At 35.9% G+C, this 10507-nt stretch overlaps 1 non-coding gene and 1 pseudogene across 1 annotated transcript; one reads left to right on the forward strand and one right to left on the reverse strand.

Annotated features, from left to right (window-relative positions):
• Positions 1–242: 242 nt before the first annotated feature.
• Positions 243–421, forward strand: LOC135032040 (U1 spliceosomal RNA; annotated as a pseudogene).
• An 837-nt stretch (positions 422–1258) lies between these two features.
• Positions 1259–1421, reverse strand: LOC135032000 (U1 spliceosomal RNA). The gene has a single exon (XR_010227571.1). It is a non-coding gene; the product is annotated as a U1 spliceosomal RNA (small nuclear RNA).
• Between the last annotated feature and the right edge of the window lie 9086 nt (positions 1422–10507).

Here is a 10507-nt window from a genome sequence, read left to right on the forward strand (position 1 = left end):
CAAATCCATCTGCTGCAGGCCTTCCCCCCGGAATGCTTGCACTAGTTGTTGCATTTGGTTTGTTGTTTGGGGGTGCTTCAGTATTAGGCAGCCTTCTGCCCTCCCATGTTCATCTGAAAATATGTGTTCTCCCTGCAGTTGTTGTCCCCAGATGAGAGTTCCCTTGTGCTGCCTCAGTTGAATCTCCTTTACTTGACAGAGATGTGCCTGAGCAGCGGCCCTCCCCAGCCCTATCCCAAATCATACTTATTTTGCATAGGAGATACCATGGTCATGAAGACTGTTCTCCCAGGGTGCGGTTCATTCATTGCATTCTGGGTATGCTGACCCCTGTGATTTCCCCAAATGTGGGAAACTCGACTGCATTATTTAATGCGAACTAGGGGTCATCCAAGCACCGCAAAAGGCCGCCATGCCCTGCATACCCCTTTTCTCTTTTCATAAGCAGACGAGGTTTGAAGCCAACTTTGACCCACTGCTTGGATGACATCACTTGCTGCCTTTCCAATGAAGCAAGTTTAATTTAATAATAGGTGAAAAACCATCCCTACAAAGGTGTTAATCAGATACTTGGCTTTGTGGACACTTTTCAGAGCACAAATTTGTTAGCATAAAAATAAAGCCAGAAAATGAAGAGCTGTTTAATCACTCAATTGGATTTTTCTGCCAGCATATTTCTTTTTCTCTGCAACCCACTGCTAAATTGTGCTTCGTGGCTGTTTTTTTTATAAAATCACTTAATCAAATCTAACTCTGATTACATCAGAGAAGGCCAGGTACCCTACACCATAAGAGGTGGTTTGAAATTTTTACTTGTCTACTTAAAGATCACCAAAATCTGATAACGAGGTCAATTACGTCCCTAGGTGGGATACTGACAAAGGCTAATAAGCATTCATCTAGAACGTTTCCTAGAAAAACTTTAAAAAGTCAATAATCTGGAGAATTTTTGTAAGAAACACATTGGTACATTCCCATGATGAGTGAGTGCTTCAGGATCTCTTGCACTTACATGGGCTATTAACCAAAAGGTTCCCACCCAGTGATGTAATTGACCTTGTGATCAGATTTTGGTGATCTTTAAGTAGACAAGTCAAAATTTCAAACCCCCTCTTATGGTGTAGGGTACCTGGCCTTCTCTGACGTAATCAGAGTTAGATTTAATTAAGGTGCACAAGGGAATAGAAGGGAGCGGTTTAAGAAAAGAGAAGTGGAAACAGACAGCAAACTAGGCTGGAAAGAGACCTGAGACAAAGAGATCTGAATTATACGAGAGCCGACCAGGGGAAACACAAATTATGCAGTCAAGTTTCCCACATTTGGGGAAATCGCAGGAGCAGCACACCCAGAGTGCAATGGGTGAGCCTTTCCCTGGGAGAAGCACCTTCCTGATCATAGTATCTCACCTGGCAGGTAAGTAGGAGTTGGGCTAGTGCTGGGGAGGGTCGCTGCTCGGGTACCCCCCTGTCAAGTGAAGGAGATCCAACTGAGGCAGCACAAGGGAACTCTCGAAAGAAGAACAAGGCTAGAGGAAGATCTGAGACAAAGAAATCTGACTTTTACCAGAGCTGACCAGAGGAAAGCACAAACACAGTACCCCACTACCACCAGGAAACATTAACGCCACTGCATCCTTGCTGCTTTCTCATGTGGAAGTCTATTTAATGTGAAAACAAGGTGATATCTAATTAGCACACAGAAAAGAAAATTAAGTGAATTTTTGAAAGAAAACAATACTGTCAATATACTATTAAAACAAATTAAAATGGTAAAAGTTATTGTACTTTAAGTAAAAATAAAAGAGCAAAAATATCAATCCCAGTTTTGGATTACTTTAATTAACAAAAAAAATGCATATAGCAGAGGATAGTTTCAATCATTCTACCTCTGGGTTATGGGCCCAGCATGCTTCCATTGCAGTACTCTGCTGCACATGTAAGTGCAAGAGATCCTGAAGCACTCACTCATCATGGGAAAGTACCAATGTGTTTCTTCATTGGTTGATGGCAGAAACATCTTACAAAAACACTCCAGATTATTGACTTTTTAAAGTTTTTCTAGGAAACGTTCTAGATGATTGTTTATTAGCCTTTGTCAGTATGTAATTTTGCAAAGAGTCGCTGTGGCGCAATCAGTTAGTGTGTATGGCTATTAACCAAAAGGTTGGTGGTTCAATCCCACCCAGGGATGTAATTGACTTTGTTATCAGATTTTGGTGATCTTTAAGTAGACAAGTCAAAATTTCAAACCACCTGTTATGGTGTTAGGTATTTAGACTTCTCTGATGTAATCAGAGTTAGATTTGATTCAGTGATTTTATAAAAACAGCTAGGAAGCACAATTTAGCAGTGGGTTGCAGAGAAAAAGAAATATGCTGGCAAAAAAATCCAATTGAGTGATTAAACAGCTCTTGGATGGTTTTTCACCTATTACTAAATTAAACTTGCTTCATTGGAAAGGCAGCAAGATGCATCCTCATTTCAATATCTACTGAAATAATACAGGTTGACACCAGGAAACATTAACGCCACTGCATCCTTGCTGCTTTCTCATGTGGAAGTCTGTTTAATGTGAAAACAAGGTGATATCTAATTAGCACACAGGTAAGGAATTAAGAAAATCTTTATTAAAGGGTGAAGATGTTTCTCACAAAATCGTTGCCCCAATGCATCATTGAAATTCAAGCTGGAAAGATGATTTTAATATATCACTTGTACATTTTGTATTGCTCTTCTGGTGACAATGTAGTTTGTTTTTGTCAATTACCATTTTAATAATCGGGTAAAGAAAATTAATTGGATTTTTGACAGAAAACAATACTGTCAATATACTATTAAAACAAATTAAAATGGTAAAAGTTATTGTACTTTAAGTAAAAATAAAAGAGCAAAAATATCAATCCCAGTTTTGGATTACTTTAATTAACAAAAAAAAATGCATATAGCAGAGGATAGTTTCAATCTGCCTACCTCTGGGTTATGGACCCAGCATGCTTCCATTACAGTACTCTGCTGCACATGTAAGTGCAAGAGATCCTGAAGCACTCACTCATCATGGGAAAGTACCAATGTGTTTCTTCGTTGGTTGATGGAAGAAACATCTTACAAAAACTCTCCAGATTATTGACTTTTTAAAGTTTTTCTAGGAAACGTTCTAGATGAATGCTTATTAGCCTTTGTCAGTATGTAAGTTTGCAAAGTGTCTCTGTGGCGCAATCGGTTAGTGTGTTTGGTTATTAATCAAAGGGTTGGTGGTTCAATACCACCCAGGGATGTAATTGACCTTGTTATCAGATTTTGGTGATCTTTAAGTAGACAAGTCAAAATTTCAAACCCCCTCTTATGGTGTAGGGTACCTGGCCTTCTCTGATGTAATCAGAGTTAGATTTGATTAAGTGATTTTATAAAAAAACAGCTAGGAAGCACAATTTAGCAGTGGGTTGCAGAGAAAAAGAAATATGCTGGCAGAAAAATCCAATTGAGTGATTAAACAGCTCTTCATTTTCTGGCTTTATTTTTATGCTAACTAATTTGTTCTCTGAAAAGTGTCCACAAAGCCAAGTATCTGATTAACATATTTGTAGGGATGGTTTTTCATCTATTACTAAATTAAACTTGCTTCATTGGAAAGGCAGCAAGATGCATCCTCATTTCAATATCTACTGAAATAATACAGGTTGACACCAGGAAACATTAACGCCACTGCATCCTTGCTGCTTTCTCATGTGGAAGTCTGTTTAATGTGAAAACAAGGTGATATCTAATTAGCACACAGGTAAGGAATTAAGAAAATCTTTATTTAAGGGTGAAGATGTTTCTCACATAATCGTTGCCCCAATGCATCATTGAAATTCAAGCTGGAAAGATGATTTTAATGTATCACTTGTACATTTTGTATTGCTCTTCTGGTGACAATGTAGTTTGTTTTTGTCAATTACCATTTTAATAATTGGGTAAAGAAAATTAATTGGATTTTTGAAAGAAAACAATAATGTCAATATACTATTAAAACAAATTAAAATGGTAAAAGTTATTGTACTTTAAGTAAAAATAAAAGCTAAAATATCAATCCCAGTTTTGGATTACTTTAATGAACAAAAAAAAATGCATATAGCAAAGGATAGTTTCAATCTGCCTACCTCTGGGTTATGGGCCCAGCATGCTTCCATTGCAGTACTCTGCTGCACATGTAAGTGCAAGAGATCCTGAAGCACTCACTCATCATGCGAAAGTACCAATGTGTTTCTTCGTTGGTTGCTGGAAGAAACATCTTACAAAAACTCTCCAGATTATTGACTTTTTAAAGTTTTTTTAGGAAACGTTCTAGATGAATGCTTATTAGTCTTTGTCAGTATGTACTTTTTGCAAAGTGTCTCTGTGGCGCAAATGGTTAGTGTGTTCAGCTATTAATCAAAAAGTTGGTGGTTCAATCCCACCCAGGGACATAATTGACCTTGTGATCAGATTTTGGTGATATTTAAGTAGACAAGTCAAAATTGCAAACCCCCTCTTATGGTGTAGGGTACCTGGCCTTCTCTGATGTAATCAGAGTTAGATTTGATTAAGTGATTTTATAAAAAAAACAGCTAGGAAGCACAATTTAGCAGTGGGTTGCAGAGAAAAAGAAAAATGCTGGCAGAAAAATCCAATTGAGTGATTAAACAGCTCTTCATTTTCTGGCTTTATTTTTATGATAACAAATTTGTTCTCTGAAAAGTGTCCACAAAGCCAAGTATCTGATTAACATTTTTGTAGGGATGGTTTTTCACCTATTACTAAATTAAACTTGCTTCATTGGAAAGGCAGCAAGATGCATCCTCATTTCAATATCTACGGAAATAATACAGGTTGACACCAGGAAACATTAACGCCACTGCATCTTTGCTTTTTTCTCATGTGGAAGTCTGTTTAATGTGAAAACAAGGTGATATCTAATTAGCACACAGGTAAGGAATTAAGAAAATCTTTATTTAAGGGTGAAGATGTTTCTCACAAAATCGTTGCCCCAATGCATCATTGAAATTCAAGCTGGAAAGATGATTTTAATATATCACTTGTACATTTTGTATTGCTCTTCTGGTGACAATGTAGTTTGTTTTTGTCAATTACCATTTTAAAAATCGGGTAAAGAAAATTAATTGGATTTTTGAAAGAAAACAATACTGTCAATATACTATTAAAACAAATTAAAATGGTAAAAGTTATTGTACTTTAAGTAAAAATAAAAGCTAAAATATCAATCCCAGTTTTGGATTACTTTAATGAACAAAAAAAAAATGCATATAGCAAAGGATAGTTTCAATCTGCCTACCTCTGGGTTATGGGCCCAGCATGCTTCCAGTGCAGTACTCTGCTGCACATGTAAGTGCAAGAGATCCTGAAGCACTCACTCATCATGCGAAAGTACCAATGTGTTTCTTCATTGGTTGCTGGAAGAAACATCTTACAAAAACTCTCCAGATTATTGACTATTTAAAGTTTTTATAGGAAACGTTCTAGATGAATGCTTATTAGCCTTTGTCAGTATGTACTTTCGCAAAGTGTCGCTGTGGCGCAATCAGTTAGTGTGTACAGCTATTAACCAAAAGGTTGGTGGTTCAATCCCCCCCAGGGACATAATTGACCTTGTTATCAGATTTTGTTGATCTTTAAGTAGACAAGTCAAAATTTCGAAAACCCCTGTTATGGTGTAGGGTACCTGGCCTTCTCTGATGTAATCAGAGTTAGATTTGATTCAGTGATTTTATAAAAAAACAGCTAGGAAGCACAATTTAGCAGTGGGTTGCAGAGAAAAAGAAATATGCTATCAAAAAAATCCAATTGAGTGATTAAACAGCTCTTCATTTTCTGGCTTTATTTTTATGCTAACAAATTTGTTCTCTGAAAAGTGTCCACAAAGCCAAGTCTCTGATTAACACCTTTGTAGGGATGGTTTTTCACCTATTACTAAATTAAACTTGCTTCATTGGAAAGGCAGCAAGATGCATCCTCATTTCAATATCTACTGAAATAATACAGGTTGACACCAGGAAACATTAACGCCACTGCATCCTTGCTGCTTTCTCATGTGGAAGTCTGTTTAATGTGAAAACAAGGTGATATCTAATTAGCACACAGGTAAGGTATTAAGAAAATCTTTATTTAAGGGTGAAGTTGTTTCTCACAAAACCGTTGCCCCAATGCATCATTGAAATTCAAGCTGGAAAGATGATTTTAATATATCACTTGTACATTTTGTATTGCTCTTCTGGTGACAATGTAGTTTGTTTTTGTCAGTTACCATTTTAATAATCGGGTAAAGAAAATTAATTGGATTTTTGAAAGAAAACAATACTGTCAATATACTATTAAAACAAATTAAAATGGTAAAAGTTATTGTACTTTAAGTAAAAATAAAAGCTAAAATATCAATCCCAGTTTTGGATTACTTTAATGAACAAAAAAAAATGCATATAGCAGAGGATAGTTTCAATCTGCCTACCTCTGGGTTATGGACCCAGCATGCTTCCATTACAGTACTCTGCTGCACATGTAAGTGCAAGAGATCCTGAAGCACTCACTCATCATGGGAAAGTACCAATGTGTTTCTTCATTGGTTGATGGAAGAAACATCTTACAAAAACTCTCCACATTATTGACTTTTTAAAATGTTTCTAGGAATCGTTCTAGATGAATGCTTATTAGCCTTTGTCAGTAAGTACTTTTGCAAAGTGTCGCTGTGGCGCAATCAGTTAGTGTGTAAGGCTATTAACCAAAAGGTTGGTGGTTCAATCCCACCCAGGGACTTAATTGACCTTGTTATCAGATTTTGGTGATCTTTAAGCAGACAAGTCAAAATTTCAAACCCCCTGTTATGGTGTAGGGTACCTGGCCTTCTCTGATGTAATCAGAGTTAGATTTGATTCAGTGATTTTATAAAAACAGCTAGGAAGCACAATTTAGCAGTGGGTTGCAGAGAAAAAGAAATATGCTGGCAGAAAAATCCAATTGAGTGATTAAACAGCTCTTCATTTTCTGGCTTTATTTTTATGCTAACTAATTTGTTCTCTGAAAAGTGTCCACAAAGCCAAGTATCTGATTAACATATTTGTAGGGATGGTTTTTCACCTATTACTAAATTAAACTTGCTTCATTGGAAAGGCAGCAAGATGCATCCTCATTTCAATATCTACTGAAATAATACAGGTTGACACCAGGAAACATTAACGCCACTGCATCCTTGCTGCTTTCTCATGTGGAAGTCTGTTTAATGTGAAAACAAGGTGATATCTAATTAGCACACAGGTAAGGAATTAAGAAAATCTTTATTTAAGGGTAAAGATGTTTCTCACAAAATCATTGCCCCAATGCATCATTGAAATTCAAGCTGGAAAGATGATTTTAATATATCACTTGTACATTTTGTATTGCTCTTCTGGTGACAATGTAGTTTGTTTTTGTCAATTACCATTTTAATAATAGGGTAAAGAAAATTAAGTGGATTTTTGAAAGAAAACAATACTGTCAATATACTATTAAAACAAATTAAAATGGTAAAAGTTATTGTACTTTAAGTAAAAATAAAAGCTAAAATATCAATCCCAGTTTTGGATTACTTTAATGAACAAAAAAAAAATGCATATAGCAAAGGATAGTTTCAATCTGCCTACCTCTGGGTTATGGGCCCAGCATGCTTCCATTGCAGTACTCTGCTGCACATGTAAGTGCAAGAGATCCTGAAGCCCTCACTCATCATGCGAAAGTACCAATGTGTTTCTTCATTGGTTGCTGGAAGAAACATCTTACAAAAACTCTCCAGATTATTGACTTTTTAAAGTTTTTCTAGGAAACGTTCTAGATGAATGCTTATTAGTCTTTGTCAGTATATTCTTTTTGCAAAGTGTCTCTGTGGCGCAATCGGTTAGTGTGTTCAGCTATTAATCAAAAGGTTGGTGGTTCAATCCCACCCAGGGACGTAATTGACCTTGTGATCAGATTTTGGTGATATTTAAGTAGACAAGTCAAAATTGCAAACCCCCTCTTATGGTGTAGGGTACCTGGCCTTCTCTGATGTAATCAGAGTTAGATTTGATTAAGTGATTTTATAAAAAAAACAGCTAGGAAGCACAATTTAGCAGTGGGTTGCAGAGAAAAAGAAAAATGCTGGCAGAAAAATACAATTGAGTGATTAAACAGCTCTTCATTTTCTGGCTTTATTTTTATGATAACAAATTTGTTCTCTGAAAAGTGTCCACAAAGACAAGTCTCTGATTAACACCTTTGTAGGGATGGTTTTTCACCTATTACTAAATTAAACTTGCTTCATTGGAAAGGCAGCAAGATGCATCCTCATTTCAATATCTACTGAAATAATACAGGTTGACACCAGGAAACATTAACGCCACTGCATCCTTGCTGCTTTCTCATGTGGAAGTCTGTTTAATGTGAAAACAAGGTGATATCTAATTAGCACACAGGTAAGGAATTAAGAAAATCTTTATTTAAGGGTGAAGATGTTTCTCACAAAATCGTTGCCCCAATGCATCATTGAAATTCAAGCTGGAAAGATGATTTTAATATATCACTTGTACATTTTGTATTGCTCTTCTGGTGACAATGTAGTTTGTTTTTGTCAGTTACCATTTTAATAATCGGGTAAAGAAAATTAATTGGATTTTTGAAAGAAAACAATACTGTCAATATACTATTAAAACAAATTAAAATGGTAAAAGTTATTGTACTTTAAGTAAAAATAAAAGCTAAAATATCAATCCCAGTTTTGGATTACTTTAATGAACAAAAAAAAATGCATATAGCAGAGGATAGTTTCAATCTGCCTACCTCTGGGTTATGGACCCAGCATGCTTCCATTACAGTACTCTGCTGCACATGTAAGTGCAAGAGATCCTGAAGCACTCACTCATCATGGGAAAGTACCAATGTGTTTCTTCATTGGTTGATGGAAGAAACATTTTACAAAAACTCTCCACATTATTGACTTTTTAAAATGTTTCTAGGAATCGTTCTAGATGAATGCTTATTAGCCTTTGTCAGTAAGTACTTTTGCAAAGTGTCGCTGTGGCGCAATCAGTTAGTGTGTAAGGCTATTAACCAAAAGGTTGGTGGTTCAATCCCACCCAGGGACTTAATTGACCTTGTTATCAGATTTTGGTGATCTTTAAGCAGACAAGTCAAAATTTCAAACCCCCTGTTATGGTGTAGGGTACCTGGCCTTCTCTGATGTAATCAGAGTTAGATTTGATTCAGTGATTTTATAAAAACAGCTAGGAAGCACAATTTAGCAGTGGGTTGCAGAGAAAAAGAAATATGCTGGCAGAAAAATCCAATTGAGTGATTAAACAGCTCTTCATTTTCTGGCTTTATTTTTATGCTAACTAATTTGTTCTCTGAAAAGTGTCCACAAAGCCAAGTATCTGATTAACATATTTGTAGGGATGGTTTTTCACCTATTACTAAATTAAACTTGCTTCATTGGAAAGGCAGCAAGATGCATCCTCATTTCAATATCTACTGAAATAATACAGGTTGACACCAGGAAACATTAACGCCACTGCATCCTTGCTGCTTTCTCATGTGGAAGTCTGTTTAATGTGAAAACAAGGTGATATCTAATTAGCACACAGGTAAGGAATTAAGAAAATCTTTATTTAAGGGTAAAGATGTTTCTCACAAAATCATTGCCCCAATGCATCATTGAAATTCAAGCTGGAAAGATGATTTTAATATATCACTTGTACATTTTGTATTGCTCTTCTGGTGACAATGTAGTTTGTTTTTGTCAATTACCATTTTAATAATAGGGTAAAGAAAATTAAGTGGATTTTTGAAAGAAAACAATACTGTCAATATACTATTAAAACAAATTAAAATGGTAAAAGTTATTGTACTTTAAGTAAAAATAAAAGCTAAAATATCAATCCCAGTTTTGGATTACTTTAATGAACAAAAAAAAAATGCATATAGCAAAGGATAGTTTCAATCTGCCTACCTCTGGGTTATGGGCCCAGCATGCTTCCATTGCAGTACTCTGCTGCACATGTAAGTGCAAGAGATCCTGAAGCACTCACTCATCATGCGAAAGTACCAATGTGTTTCTTCATTGGTTGCTGGAAGAAACATCTTACAAAAACTCTCCAGATTATTGACTTTTTAAAGTTTTTCTAGGAAACGTTCTAGATGAATGCTTATTAGTCTTTGTCAGTATATTCTTTTTGCAAAGTGTCTCTGTGGCGCAATCGGTTAGTGTGTTCAACTATTAATCAAAAGGTTGGTGGTTCAATCCCACCCAGGGCCGTAATTGACCTTGTGATCAGATTTTGGTGATATTTAAGTAGACAAGTCAAAATTGCAAACCCCCTCTTATAGTGTAGGGTACATGGCCTTCTCTGATGTAATCAGAGTTAGATTTGATTAAGTGATTTTATAAAAAAACAGCTAGGAAGCACAATTTAGCAGTGGGTTGCAGAGAAAAAGAAAAATGCTGGCAGAAAAATACAATTGAGTGATTA

This window comes from Pseudophryne corroboree, unplaced genomic scaffold (genome assembly GCF_028390025.1).
Source record: "Pseudophryne corroboree isolate aPseCor3 unplaced genomic scaffold, aPseCor3.hap2 scaffold_539, whole genome shotgun sequence".
Lineage (NCBI taxonomy): Eukaryota > Metazoa > Chordata > Amphibia > Anura > Myobatrachidae > Pseudophryne > Pseudophryne corroboree.